Consider the following 14,943-nt stretch of genomic DNA (forward strand, 5'->3'; position numbering starts at 1 on the left):
GTTTCCCCAAATAGCATATCTTAAATACCAAGTACATAGTGTGTATGCAAAAACTAAACCTGCACAGTACTCAGACCTCATACTTTTCTCTTAACTAATATAGGACATACTGTAGATCAAAAACTGACTTTTCTGTAGCAGGGCCACAGAGATGAATGGCACTTGAGCTACCCTTTTTTAATATTTGAAAAGGAGGAAAATGGATCTATTGAGATTTATATTTTGCTCTCTGTTGTAAAGACCGTGACAACCATTTGACAAACTAGCATTAGTAACATAGTGGACTGTTTCAAAAGGACATTTGGAACAGTATTTTAACATAAAATTACAGTCAATATTAAAGAACCATAAATTCAATGAAAAAGTATGAATACTGGAAAAAAAGAAGAAAGAATGTATTTATTTATTTTATTTAAATGTAAAATGAGTTTTATTGTAATATTATGCATATTTATGAAATATGCAAATAAATAAATAAAGACAACCATCAATTATGAGAAAGTGGAATGTTTATAAAAGAACATTTGGAACAGTATATTTGCATTAAAATTACACTCAATATTAAGAAACCATAAATTCAATGAAAAAGTATGAATATTGGTAAAAATAAATGTGTAATTAATGAATTTAAATGTAATATGAGATTTACAGTAATATTCTGAATGACTGAATAAAAGAATAAATAAATAAATATATTTATTCGTGAATATAATGATCATTTTCCAAGAAAATAAATGTATTTGCTATTTTTCCTATCAAACCTTAATTATTTTTAACAGTTAACTATAACCTAGACGTCTTTCCTTTAAACACTTCATGATATCACAGAAAGGTAATAATCACCTCGTCATCCATTGATGAGACAAGCAGACAGTACCACTGTAAACTTCTGCCATTGAGTTGATGTAGTTGTGTTGGTCTGGTCAGGATGGCAAACTAATGCAGACTCAAACTTTTGGAGGCAAATAACTAACAGTCACCCTGCACGAACTGATATAGGAGAAAGTATTTTAACATTAAAAAAAAAATCACCTTTACCATATACTGATGAAACATTAAAAAGCGAGGAAGAAGTGCGTCACGGCTGACCTTTAAGACGCTGTTAATATCTCTGATATCAATAGGGAGTCTCTTGCTTTAACTACAGGTCACAGGAGTAGACATCGCGCTGTGATCCTTCGCTTCCACATTGCGAATGGTTGCGAAAAGATTCGGCCCTCAAACTGGGTCTCACTCCTGTCATCTTGTGCACGGTGAGAAATGGATGTGATTCATTTTGGAGCTTGTAATATCTTCAGGGGTAACCGATCCCTGGGGGGGGCACAAGCACGGTATTAAAACTGTCCATCCTCTCGATAGTCACGTCTACATCCCTTCCTGCCATCCTCAAGGGAGTGAATGATGGAAGAGGTGTAAAGAGAGACTAGGGTCAGAGGAAGGATGAGAGAGGATATTGCACAGCTGTCTGCTCATCTGCCTCTGAAGTCCTGAGAGGAGTCGTGTGATGGGACACCGGAGAAATGGAAAAAACGGCTGGAATGGCAATTAGCATGAAACTGAGGCTTTGGAAGCGAGTGGGAACTAAAGGTCTAGACGTCGTCTAATCAATGGAGTGCAATAATTCAACTCAGTATGAGTTATGAATATTTTAATATTATGAATATTTATGATAACATAATAATATTCATTATTTAATAATAAAATAATGTAATATGAGATATGAATATGATGCCTATTTATGACAATATAATATTTTTTTTATAAAATGTTGTTTTGACAACAACCATTAATCAATTACAACAAAGCTGAATTTTCCAACAATATTTTGCCATAAAGCCCTGTATACTCAATAATAAAATGTCATAAACTGAGTATGATAATATGTGACCCTGGACCACAAAACCAGTCTTAAGTCGCTGGGGTATATTTGTAGCAATAGCCAAAAATACATTGTATGGGTCAAAATTATAGATTTTTCTTTTATGCCAAAAGTCATTAGAATATTATGTAAAGATCATGTTCCATGAAGATATTTTGTAAATTTCTTACTGTAAATATATCAAAACTTCATTTTTGATTAGTAATATGCATTGCTAAGAACTTCATTTGGACAACTTTAAAGGCGATTTTCTCAATATTTAGATTTTTTTGCACCCTCAGATTCCAGATTTTCAAATAGTTGTATCTCAGCCAAATATTGTCCGATTCTAACAAACCATACATCAATGGAAAGCTTATTTATTCAGCATGTATAAATCTCAATTTAGAAAAATTGACACTTAAGACTGGTTTTGTGGTCCAGGGTCACATATGAGTTATATTTTGATCATGAATATATGCTGATAATTATAAATTATATATTATATAATTATGAATAAATAAATATTGATTGTGTTGACAGCCAGTATTAGTTAATTACAACAAAGTGGTGTGTTTCTAAAAGGAAATTTCTAACAATATTTTTGCTATAAAGACTACACACTCAGTATTAAGGATCCATAACACATTGAGTGAAAAATTATAAATTCTGGTAAAAATGAATTAATTAGTTAATTCACTCATTCATAAATTAATTTAATTTAAATGTGTATGTAAAATATTATGAGAGAATATTTTAATATTATGAATATTTCTGATAATATGATAATATTTTGATTTTAATATATTTTGTAGAGTATAAATAAGAAAGAAAGATGATCACTATTAGTCAATTATGACAAAGTGGAATGATTCTAAAAGAAAATTTGGAACAATATTTTGCCATAAAAACCATTTACACTTATCATCAAATTTATCAAACAATTTATCAACAAATTAAATGAAAAAGTCTAAACACTGGTGTTATATATATATATATATACACACACATATACACATATATATATATATATGGTTATATATAATTCAAACGAATTATCAATATTTATAACTAAATGCTGTATGATACAAATGGTGTGATTTGAGAGAGGAAAAAAACAAAAACAAAACTGATAGCAATAGAATGAAATGAGTAAACGTAAATAATTACACATTCCAGTGAGCACATGTCTCCATTAAGACCACGTAAAGCCTGATATTTGAAGGCAGCAGTGGAGGATTTGGCTTTCAGAGCCGAAAAGCTTTCCTTTGAGGAGGACCACTTTTTTTCTCTCGTAGGAAACTGTTATTAGTCGACAACATTTGCCATCCAATAGGGAAAGACGCTAGCACACCTGTAGTCTCCGTCTCCGTAAACACCATCAGAGATTTCAAAGACACATATTCAATAAGCAGACTGAGAAATAATGTGTCAAAACACTCAGATCCGGCAAAATGGGATAAAAGAGGATGAGGGACATCTAATCACGGGTGCGACGCCGCTGGCTGTGCCGGGTTATGTAAACACAGACGATGAAACGTTCGCCTAGTGTCTTAAAGCGCTCAAACACAAACAAATCCAAATAGTGGAGGAAACTGTAATTATCTCACTAAACAGTATCAAAAAAGCTCTGTGCAAGCAACGCTGGCGGAGCAGATGATGTTTCAAAATTCATTATCAGGACAATTACAGGATTTCTGAAACTTTATAACACGTTTTATTCTTCCCAACAGAGCGGTAAGAGCAGAAACCGCTGTAAACACAAGCTTTGTTTGCGAAACCTGTCGCAACCTGTTGTTGCGAAAAAGTTGGGAAGAAGGTAATCCCAGAATGCATTGCAACAAATTGAGTGAGGGGAAAACATCCAAGATGGCAGACAAAGTGAGAGAAATGTTAATTAAAAAAAAAAAAAAAAAAAGATATTTAATTAAATATTAAAAACAAAAATAAATTGGAGAATTTTTATTTATTTATTTTTTTTACCTCAGATTTGTGTCCATTTGATTTGCATGCTGTATCCCAGTTAACAAGGAAGGAATGTTCATTAACATTCTGTCAAGTTATGATCTCAGTTCCAGCTACATTAATACAATTTTTGTTCAAAGTTATCTGTTCTTTAATAGCTCTCAAAACTTTATTTATACATTGTTCATGGAGCATTTTTCCATGTTTTAGTTAAATGTTCGTCTAACGTTTTTTAAACATTACTACTAGTTTCCAAAACGTTCAGAAAACATTATTTTACATAATTTTGTTAGCAAAATGATATGAATGAAATTAAACGTTTTCTCTAACATTGGCAATAACCAAGAAAAAAAAAGGTTTTAAAGGGATCATTAAATGCATATTTATTTTTTTACATTGTATTTCCTAATTTCAGTATTTATTTATTTTTTCTCATCAAAATGGTCATAATTTTCTACCTTAATTTTAGCACTCTGATTTTGGACAGGGCGTGCCTGCTGTGCAATGTCAATATAAACACCCACTGCTATGATCAGCTAACATCTTTGAATATGAAATGAGCATTACATGTTGAACTCTCTCAAAAACGTTTACAGTGTTTTTACTATAACAGCCTTCAGATGAACTAAACATGAAAAGTGTCGATAATAGCATTAAATTTAAAACACAATGCAAATAAGAGACTTCTTCAGCAGCGTAACTGTGATTATAAACAGAACAATATTAGTTTCTAAAGTTTGCAAAAAGTCTTTCTTTACCTAACAGCAGCAACATTCCTCCTTGATGGGACAATGGCACGTTAAATAATATATCATATTTTAAACTGGGGAGTTTTGAAACTTGCAGGATGTTTGCGTTGTAAAGTAACCTGTTATGTATGTGAGCATCATAGCACTTTGATAGACATTTTGAACATTTAGAAATAATGTTTTTATATCTTAATGGTACATTAAGCTACTACTTGTGTGAGTTTCTGTCTTTGTAGAGTCACTTACGAGGTTTTCCGTTAGGATGCTTCCTTAGAAAGCAGTAGAAAGAAAGGCAGCTCACTAGGGTTTGAAATAGAGCTTTAGTCTGCTATTTATTTCCATCTTAATGCTTATTGATATATTACCTAAAGGAAACACTGAGCACTGAGAACTATAAGTGAGATATTCAGCCAGGAGTGGAAAGTATTGATATGGAGGGAAAAAAAGATCTTTATAACTTTGAAGTTCTAAGCGAACTACAATAACTACCCACTTAAAAACCTCCATTTTAACTGATTCATCACTCCGTTGCTTTATTTCAGGCTTTGTTCTCGCAGCTCTTTGACTACGGCAAACACTTTTTATTAACTTTCTCAGAAGCTCCTGGCATGTCGTGACTGTGATTCAGAGCTTGCGTTGTGGAGATTTTGAGCTGTGTTTGCGGCAATCTTTCCATTGAGCAATACTATATACAATTCATCCATAACTCTAGCGAATGCCCTAAAAATGTCATCCCAGCACCACCCGTTTCTCCCCAGGGCCGGTTTTCTCTCTTCTTCTCTGTCTCTATCGCTCTCTGCAGTGGCTCCACTTGTTTTATCATTCACTATCTCGCCCACACTTTAGAAATCAGTATAGATCTGATGTTGCCAGCTGTTTGGTTCTTAAAACAAAGTATGATCAACCTCTGACAGCTCCTACCTGAGTGGCCTGAGGGAAAGAAGCGCAGGATGGCTCATTTAAGTTGATGCACGGCTTCAATATGAATACGCTGCTTCTGAACTTGAGTTTCAGATCAAACCTGAGAATGCAATAATGAATCAATAAAGAATCCTTTCTGTCTGTCTGTCTCTTTCTTTCTCTCAATGCTTTTCTATTTAGTACTCTTATGTGAATGATTATTGAACACTGTTAAAAGCATCTCAAGACATTTTCAATTGAACTTGAAGAATAATGTGAATATTATTACTACTAATTATTGTGACCTTTAAGTGGGGAAATATTGTTTAGTTTTAGTATGTGTACATGAATAACAAAACAAAAATAATTACTTTTAATAATGTTTAACTTGCATGACTGAGCTCATGATCAACTAATCTAAAGCTAATGGTTTGCTACTTGCAAATTTTTTTGTTAGATACACGCTTAAATAAATCATATACCTGTGTAAAAGTGATTCATTTTTCAATCGAAAAAGCTTTTGCCAACCTCTCCAGATAAAAGCAGGTCTGATCTGAATACAGACAGTGTGTGTGTGGGGGTATACATGTTAAATGCTAATTATTCAAACTCCTACTGTCCAATTAAATTAAAACAATATTATAATTAGTATTATTTATGGTATTATATGCATTTATTTATATTTTCAATTAGCTTTTAAATTTATATTTTCAGTTTCTATTTTATTTTTTTTATTGATTATGTATTTATTTTTTTATTTTTTTAGCTTTAATAGCTTCTATATGGCTTTCATTTATTTATTTATTTTTTAATAAATTTTATTTGTACATTTTAGTCATTTTAGTACTTAAACCTAATTCAGTTAGTTCAGTCAAGGCACTTTTTTTTTTTTTACCTCCGATATTTACCTCTATATTGATCTTTATATTATCAATTAAACTAAAATACGTAGTTTTTAGTTTAGTTTAGTTAACATCAGAAACACCGTCACCAAGAGCATGAAACTGTCAAATCCTCAGACCCTCAAGACCCTGGAAAGCAATTGTTCAATGTTTCTGTATATTTTTGTTCAGTTTCGTATGCTAAACAATTTTGGTGCCGTGTTGGGTTGGGACTCCACTTGATGTCCAATGTCAAAAACTGAAACAAAGAAATAATGACTTTTAGAGATAGTCTACTGAAAAAAAAAAAATCTGTCATGATTTACTCACCATCATGAAATAATCAGCTATAAATAACTTCCACCGTGTTCCATGGAAGACAGAAACTGAGGCGGATTGAAAGACATGAGGGCAATTTTTCATTTTTGAGTGAACTATTCCATTAAAAGCAAACTTGAGATGCTGTAAATGAGCTTTTGTGGGTGTACGCTTCAGAGACTCAGCGACTACAGTATCGATTACACAGCCGCACCAAGTATTTTGTGGTTTCTCAACATGGCAGTTCATTGTTACGGTGTGACACTTGCTAGAGCAGTTAACCCTGCTCAGTCTCGCTGCAGCTCTGAGACACCTCTCCAGCTTGTTTTTCAGCTATGACTGCTGTCCCGTGTCAGTCTTCCTCACTCTCCCTCCCTTTTTCTCTCCGTCTTCTCTTTCATTAACTGCTGCTGTCAGTGGGGAAGACCACTTTTGTACGCCATCTAATTCCTGCGGCTGCTGCGGCACTGGGCTGGCAGGAGTTTCTCCAGCGCAGCACATAATCAGGTCTCCTCCTTAAACTCGGCAGGATTCTAACCAATTTGTCTTGCGCAGCTGGAGATCATTGTTTCGATCTGCTCAACGGGGAACGAGTCAACCTTGGTTGAAATTTTCAGTTTGTGCCGATGCTACTCTTGTGATTGGAGACCTCGGTTTCACCAGATGGCCAATCATTGTCGAGCAAGCATGTCATGACATGTACAGAGAACTGCACTAGGGTGGTTTGCATTCGCTGTTGTGTTAAACAGCATGACGAAAGGTTGATTTGGTTTTTAATTGTAGAATTCTCAATATCCCACAGTCCCTTGATCGAGGAACCAGCACTGACATCTGTAGGACATCGGTAGGAATTTCAAGATCATGATTAGTGAAATTAGTTTTCATTTTTATAGTACAAAAAACCTGTTTAACATGGAAGGGACGAATGACAAATTGATTAAGGAACATCACAAGGTAACAATAACAAGGTTGAAATGTTGAAATAACACTTTTACGGATGAACAAGAATAATTAGGGAGAATTAATGAACCGCTATTGTGTGAATAATATGTAGTCATGTAATCAATAAAAATTAAACCGTAGTCTGATTACGAATATTTTCAAATGTAATATAATCTCTATAGTCCTTAATTTTTGTAATCTGATTACGTAATCCAGATAATATGCAATCAGTTACTACCCAGCATTGGAAAAGTAGCTGTGTCAAATGGAGCTTTACCAACTGTCATTTGGCTTTATTTAGAAGACAGGACTTCTTCAGCCATATTGCATGCTGCAGTTTCATAGTATTATAAGTCTTTGGCTATATGTCAAAGCACTGCCAACAAGGCAGTTTTAACTTGGATTACTGACACATTCTGTCTTTTGGAAAAGTTCCCTTCGATTTGTTTATATAAATCGAGTGTTTTTTATAATTGGCATATTTTTCCAAGTCAAGCCTCCTATTCATCAGAAAAAACTTTGTTGAAAGTGAAGCCAATTCAAATGTTTAGCCTGTTAAGCTAAAAAACTGTAGGGCAGGATTTGATTTATTTGATTTATAAATTTTTTTGAGTCATAGCTTGAGGTCTGTATATTAAGAATATAGTTGGCTCTGTGATAAATTGTTTTTGTCTCTCTACTGTAAGTTGCTTTGGATAAAAGTGCCTACTAAATGCATAAATGTTAAATAAGATTCTTTTCTGATCCCATTTCTCTCTCTCCTCTACTGTTACTTCCGGTATGTACTAAATGGTCCTAAACAAATAAGTGTCCAAAAATAAATTAAATGGTTTTGACGTCAACCACAAAGGAATTTTGCTTTAAAGATGGAGCAGACTAGCAAACCAAAAAGTGGAATAACACCAATTAATCATTTAAAATATTCATCATGTTGATTTCAATAGATACACTGCTGAATAAGCATTCAAATGAATGTTTTTCTGAAGAGTGTGATTAAAAAAAATGAAAGCACATGTGAAAGCAAAAAGATTTGTATGTACAGGAAATTGAATGCCATGTCTGGTGAGTTTAACTTTTAAACTGTGTGATATTTGTAAGATTTGAATATGAAGGAGATGATGGTGGCTGAAAATGAAGGAATGTAATAAGACGGCCAGACCAAGCGGATCTTCAACACGTGACATGATGAAGCAACATGGCATCTCTCGTTCCAGATTTGTGGAAGCAGCTCTTAAATCCCCACTTGAATGAATCTGGCAAAAGAAAGATTATGAGAGGGGAGTAAAGCAATCAATGTGAAAAAAAAAAACTTTAAGGGAACTTAAGTGAACATTGCGTTAAGCTCCTTACACTGCTTTGGTTAACAGCTTAAAAGCTTTTGGGGTGGAAGTAGTTCTGAAACTGAGCATGAAGAATACGCAATAACATATATCTGATTCTTGGGCATTTTTTTTTTTTTTAATAAAGTGCTTGATTTTGGTTTATGGACAAAAAAACTAATATGTAAATTGCATTAAGTAAAGCAGATGTTACGAGAATTGCAATTATAAAAGATTTCAATCCAAACATCTGGGTTATAAACTTAATTACTTTTGCGCCATTATGAGCAGAATCTTAAATTATGACAAAATTATTCCTGAGGAAATTATTCAGTCTTCTTGGCACAACATGCTTATGGCCCGCTACATACAATATGTGCCTCTGTAGGCAGTTTTTGCTGTGTGTTATTCATTGGGGAATTCACTAACAACTCATTGCATGCACTGTTTGCATTGTTTACTTCGTGTTCACAAAAGGAACAACGCAAATCAGTTAAAGGAAGTGTTCACCTAAAAATGAACATTTGCTAAAAAATTTCCACACCCTCAGACAAAGATGAGTTATTGTGATGTTTTTATCAGATGTTTGGACTCCCATTCTGACGGCACCCATTCACTGCAGAGGATCCATTGGTGAGCAAGTGATGTAATGCTACATTTCTCCAAATTTGTTCCGATGAAGAATAATATTCAGTGGTAATAATGAGACATTAATTGTGCCTGAGTTAGGTGCAATCTATAATGAGTCTAATTTGCAGGTCTGCGCTGAAATGCGCTCCTGAGTGACAGTGTAATGCATTCAGCGTTAAAGAAGTCAGTGCTAAAGTATGCTTACATTGTTTTGAACAACAGCAAGAGAGGGTGCATGTACTTGTTTTAATTCAGACACAATTACTGTCTGAATTAGTTCTGCTACATGTATCATAATCAACCAACTGTCAGTGTAATTGTGCTGATGCACTTGGTTTTGATATCATTAATTTGCCATCTGTTGAACAGAGAACAAGAACAGAGATATATGAAGATGGTACACAAAATATACTCACCATTATCCAGAGGAATGGCTTTCGATGAGTAATCAATAGTCGGAGAATGAGCTAGGCTATCAATTGCATGCCGATCGTTGGATGGGAATTACACTGCTTGGCTGTAAAAACTGATTTCCATTTGATCCTCCTACATTGGGAAGAAAAAAACAAAAAGAGATGCAGTTCTGCAGTGCCTTTTCAACTCTAAAACTTTTTATAAAATAAATATGCTTGTGTTGGCATTTGAAGTAGCATTTATAGCAGAATTAAAGCAGAATTTTAGAAAGTTTTCCATTTTTTCTTCGTGGAAGAAAGTCAGTCGGACAGGTTTAATATGTTGACTCAATACAGTTATTAACTGAATGAACACAGAGACCTGAATACTTGGCACATGATACACAATGACGGTGACAATCAGTGAATAGTGTTTGAGTATGAATGGGTCATTTTGAGTAAAAAATTAACTCCAGATGTCACAAAACAGCAAGTTACCTAACCTAACAACAAAAGCAACTACAAACAGTGTAAATACATCTGGAAAACAGCAACAAAAAACAAAACAAAAAAGTATTAATTATTCATGCCCAAGTGCATGATAGGCACAATGGGATCATGACATTAATATTTACTTAAACAATATTTGTAAAAAATAACAAACAATTCCAAGTAAAATATACTTATAAGTTCAAACTTTAAATTCTACTAGCTTAATTTGAGTACTAATATTGAATTTACTCTTTTATTTACATTCTTGCCTGAACTCAATTATTTAATGTAGAAATTACATTTGTTTTTCTGTAGTATTTACTTCACCACAAAATCATTTTTATTAGTGCATTAAAAAGAGTAACCACTGACTCTTTCAACTTTATTTCTGGTTCTACAGGTTGACGTTCATAATTTTGAGATCTCGGATCAGATCTGCACAAATTAATAAGCGATTAAGCCAAGGTATATGTACAGTGTACTGTTAAAAACAACAACAACAACAACAAAAAACACTGCAAAATAACACATTTTGAACTTTGACTGTCAAGTACAAGTATAAACCTGACACACTGAAAAAGAACCAAAAATTAACATTTGCTGTCAGTTTACTCACCCTTCGGCCAACCAAGATGTAAGCTACTTTCTTTCTTTAGCAGAATACTAAAGATGATTTTTAACTAAAGTCATGTTCCTTGGTGATTCATAAACTTCCAAGTCAACAGATGCAACCAATTTGTAAGTCAAAAAGCAGATACAGACAGCACATTATAACATTATGACCAGGAAAACCAGACTCTGGAGCTCAAGATTTCTGTGCCACCATGGGTATTAATTTTGTGTTGCTAGTTTATGTTTTTTGACTCGCAAAGTGACGGCACCCTTTGAGCTGCATTTTATGAATCACCAAGGACCATGAGTTCAGCTAAAAATTATCTTTTGTTCTACTGAAGAAGGAACATCAGCTACTTCTTGCATGGCCAGAGAGAGAGAGTAAATTAATGGTAAATGTTCATTTCTGGGCTAACTAATACTTTAAAGGGATAGTTCACCCAAAAATGAGAATTCTGTCATTAATTACTCACCCTCATGTCGTTACAAACCTGTAAGACCTCCGTTCATCTTTTTGGATTTTGGATTAAATCCGAGAGCTTTCTGACCCTGCATAGACAGCAATGTAACTGAAATGTTCCCAGGCCCAGAAACATAGTAAAGACATCGGTAAAATATTCATGTGACGAGAATACTTTTACTAAGCTACGAGAATACTTTTTGTTTGCAAAGAAAACAAAAATAACGACTTTATTATACAGTTCTTCTCCTCCAAGTCACCATCCTCCGCCATTATAGAGAGTACCACGACGCATGGGTGTGCATTCCTCTGCTTGTAAACAATGCTCCAAGCATGCATGTTCTACGTCAGCATGGAGCATTTTACATTTCTGTGTCTGGGAACATTTCAGTTACATTGCTCTCTATGCAGGATTAGAAAGCTCTCGAGTTTCATCAAAAATATCTTAATTTGTGTTCTGAAGATGAACAAAGGTCTTATGGGTTTGGAACGACATGAGGCGGAGTAATTAATGACAGAATGTTCAATTTTGGGTGAACTATCCCTTTAATTATAAAACATTTTCAAGTGTGCTAAGAAAAATATTTTTACCTGCGATTCAGCAGGTCAGCAATCCAGGATCTCACCAATCTGTACGTTCCAGTATCTCTATACAATGAATGTGTATTAAAATTAATAATTGGACATCAATATTCCAAACTAAACTTCCAGCTGCTTCACTTTTATCCTGAAAAGAAACAGAGCGAGAAGTTAGTCAGGTTGTAATATTTGCCAAAACACCAGGAAAATTCTATTTAAAGCACATGAAACAAATTAGTTATTTAACTTACTAGGCATTATGTGAAATATGGTGCTTAATTTAATCCCATAATACAAACATTATTTTATATTTATATATATATATATATATATATATATATATATATATATATATATATATATATATATATACATACTGTATAATTTGCTCTTTAAAATGTTACATTTTAAGCAAGAACACAAATGCTAGTTGAGGGCGGAGCACGTAAGCACGTGCGTGATGTCAGACGGGGTTGTACTAAAACTATTTGAGTACACTGCCAAAAACAAACGAAAGCATTCGAGTGCTGTAAACTTAAAATTACATTTTTGTACTAATTACTCAAATAATTAGAGGCGAATGAACGTTTTTATGTCTTTTGAGTAATTACAACCCAATTCCTTTATGAAAGATTTACTATTTGGTCTTACAGTGTAGTGCGCATTACAAATAAAATGCAATATTATTATTATTTTTAGAACAAAAAGAAGAATAGTAAATGTCAGAATTAAAATGATGGATGAAGTGAAATCTTTGCATTAATGGTGTATAAACTGTCTAACAGAAAATCAGACCAACACATAAATTCAATAAAATATTTAAATTAAAAAAGCGGTGAGCTGACACAATCTAGGCTACCCACAATTAAGAAACAACATCAAAGCTAAAATGTTGACATTTAGCTCTCTATTGGACCCCTGAACTGCTAGAAAACATTTAACGCAGGCACTCTTGTCTATGACAAATCCCCATCTCTTTAATGAGATGTATTAGCAGTATATTGGGCTTATCAGTGTGACCTAGAAAGATGAAATGGAGGAGTTGGGAGCTTGCTCTCCCATAATCCCTTGAGAGGAAAACATCCGTCTCTCTGTGGCCTTCATCCCCTGGGATGAAATTACTGGGGGAAATTTCCCGAATCCCACACCGCAATCTCTACTTAAATAAGTCTGCGTTTTCAAGGCTCTGGATTCTTTAAGACACGAGCGGAATATATAGAAGTAAAACAAATTACACAAAAGTACATAAGAAAGGCTGATGGACCAATTTCATGCTTTAAAGGGTGTGCCAAATAATAATGGGGCACTGGTAAAACATTTAATATAATATAATGAAATATTATCATTTTATACGGGGCTTGCATGAAAATATATTTAATCAGAATGCATGCCAACTACTAAATGGCCGTCAATGAAGAAAGATGCTTTTTTTTACCAGCAGGGGCCGATAAGGCCATGATAACGAGTCGCCCAGTCATTATCTTGGAGTAATGAACAACCAATTAAAATGAATCATTCAAATACATATATATATATATATATATGTCATGCATCTTATTAATCTATATATAATAGATACATATATGGAGATATTATAATAATTAAATAATTTGAAAGCATTTATTAAAATTGTATCTATGTATAAATATAAAATGTATAAAATAATCCATATAAATTATATAAAAGTTATTTTATTAAAATGAATAATGAAAATAATTAAAATGTTAAAACTAATAATTAATCTATGTAAATTTATACTTACATAAATGTACACTTCATCTTATTTATACAGACATCTTACTCAAACTGAAACCTTCTGGTAAGCCATGCTCCATATAGTCTCAAATCCATCAACACTGTACAGAGCACATTTTAAGTGAACTCTGAGGCACATAAAAGTTTTCAAAATGAATAATGATAGCAATTTAAAATTACAGTCAGCAGCTACATATTTCCAGTGACCCTTTTAACAGAACATATTATACAAGTAAACGTAACCTAATTAAACAAAGAAAGTGAATGAGGGCGTATATTCATCCTACCCTGCCTACAGCTCTCGCTCATTTATTTACATACGGACGAGCTCGGCTCTGTCCACCTCCAGATAACGAGAGACAAGTGAGGGAGATGCAGCGCATCAATTCTCCAAATGAAACCCATGCAACTCCTTGAAACCGATGACTCATCAGGAGCAAAAACGGCCTGGTTTAGCAAGAAGTAAGTTTTGTTAGCCATCATTCTGGCCATCTATCTGCCACCTGCATTTTTGTAGCAGTTTCTCCATGAAGTTCACTTATAATGTTAGTTATGCACCAAAAACAGCCATAATTTAGCCATAATCTCCATTAATATGATCGTTTTGCTACTGTATTAAGACATCTATAAGTATATGAGGTAAAACCATATCCAATTTACCAAAATGCAAAACATTACTATCTATTTACTAAAGCATTTTAGTTTAGGATTAAAATGATCCATTTATGTTACGATGCCTATTATTTTTGTAATACCTTAAGAAAATGTTACAAATGTCTCATTAAGCACAAGAACTGCTTACTAGCCCTTAAGGAATGTAAAGAATCTGTCACTTATTAAAGATATATTTAGATGGAAAATATATGTTAATGATGAATGATTGGTCTATCAGTATAATGTAGAGTCAGATGGGCGATTCTGTGATCCCATTGCCATTTAAACTCTGCCCTAAAATGTGATTGCAAACTAAATTGCTTAGTATATTGGTGGTGACAGTCCAATAATGCGTCTCCGAGCATGTTGGCCTATAGGGACTATTTTCACTTACTGCCATCTGATACTTTACACTGCGTATAAACGTTTCTGAACAT

At 33.6% G+C, this 14,943-nt stretch overlaps 1 long non-coding RNA gene across 6 annotated transcripts in view; it reads right to left on the reverse strand.

Annotated features, from left to right (window-relative positions):
* Positions 1–6,460: 6,460 nt before the first annotated feature.
* LOC131540233 (uncharacterized) overlaps positions 6,461–14,943 on the reverse strand; it is a 52,537-nt gene continuing 44,054 nt past the window's right edge. For 5 of the 6 annotated variants that reach the window (XR_009271226.1, XR_009271225.1, XR_009271227.1 and 2 more), the window contains 3 exons: positions 12,110–12,245; positions 9,979–10,108; positions 7,531–8,866 (listed from right to left, as the gene is read on the reverse strand). This is a non-coding gene — a long non-coding RNA (uncharacterized LOC131540233). Of the gene's footprint in view, positions 6,613–6,683; positions 7,503–7,530; positions 8,867–9,978; positions 10,109–12,109; positions 12,246–14,943 lie in introns of those variants that run through there. The other variant, XR_009271222.1, reaches the window with a different exon arrangement.

The sequence above is a fragment of the Onychostoma macrolepis genome, chromosome 05, assembly GCF_012432095.1.
Source record: "Onychostoma macrolepis isolate SWU-2019 chromosome 05, ASM1243209v1, whole genome shotgun sequence".
NCBI lineage: Eukaryota > Metazoa > Chordata > Actinopteri > Cypriniformes > Cyprinidae > Onychostoma > Onychostoma macrolepis.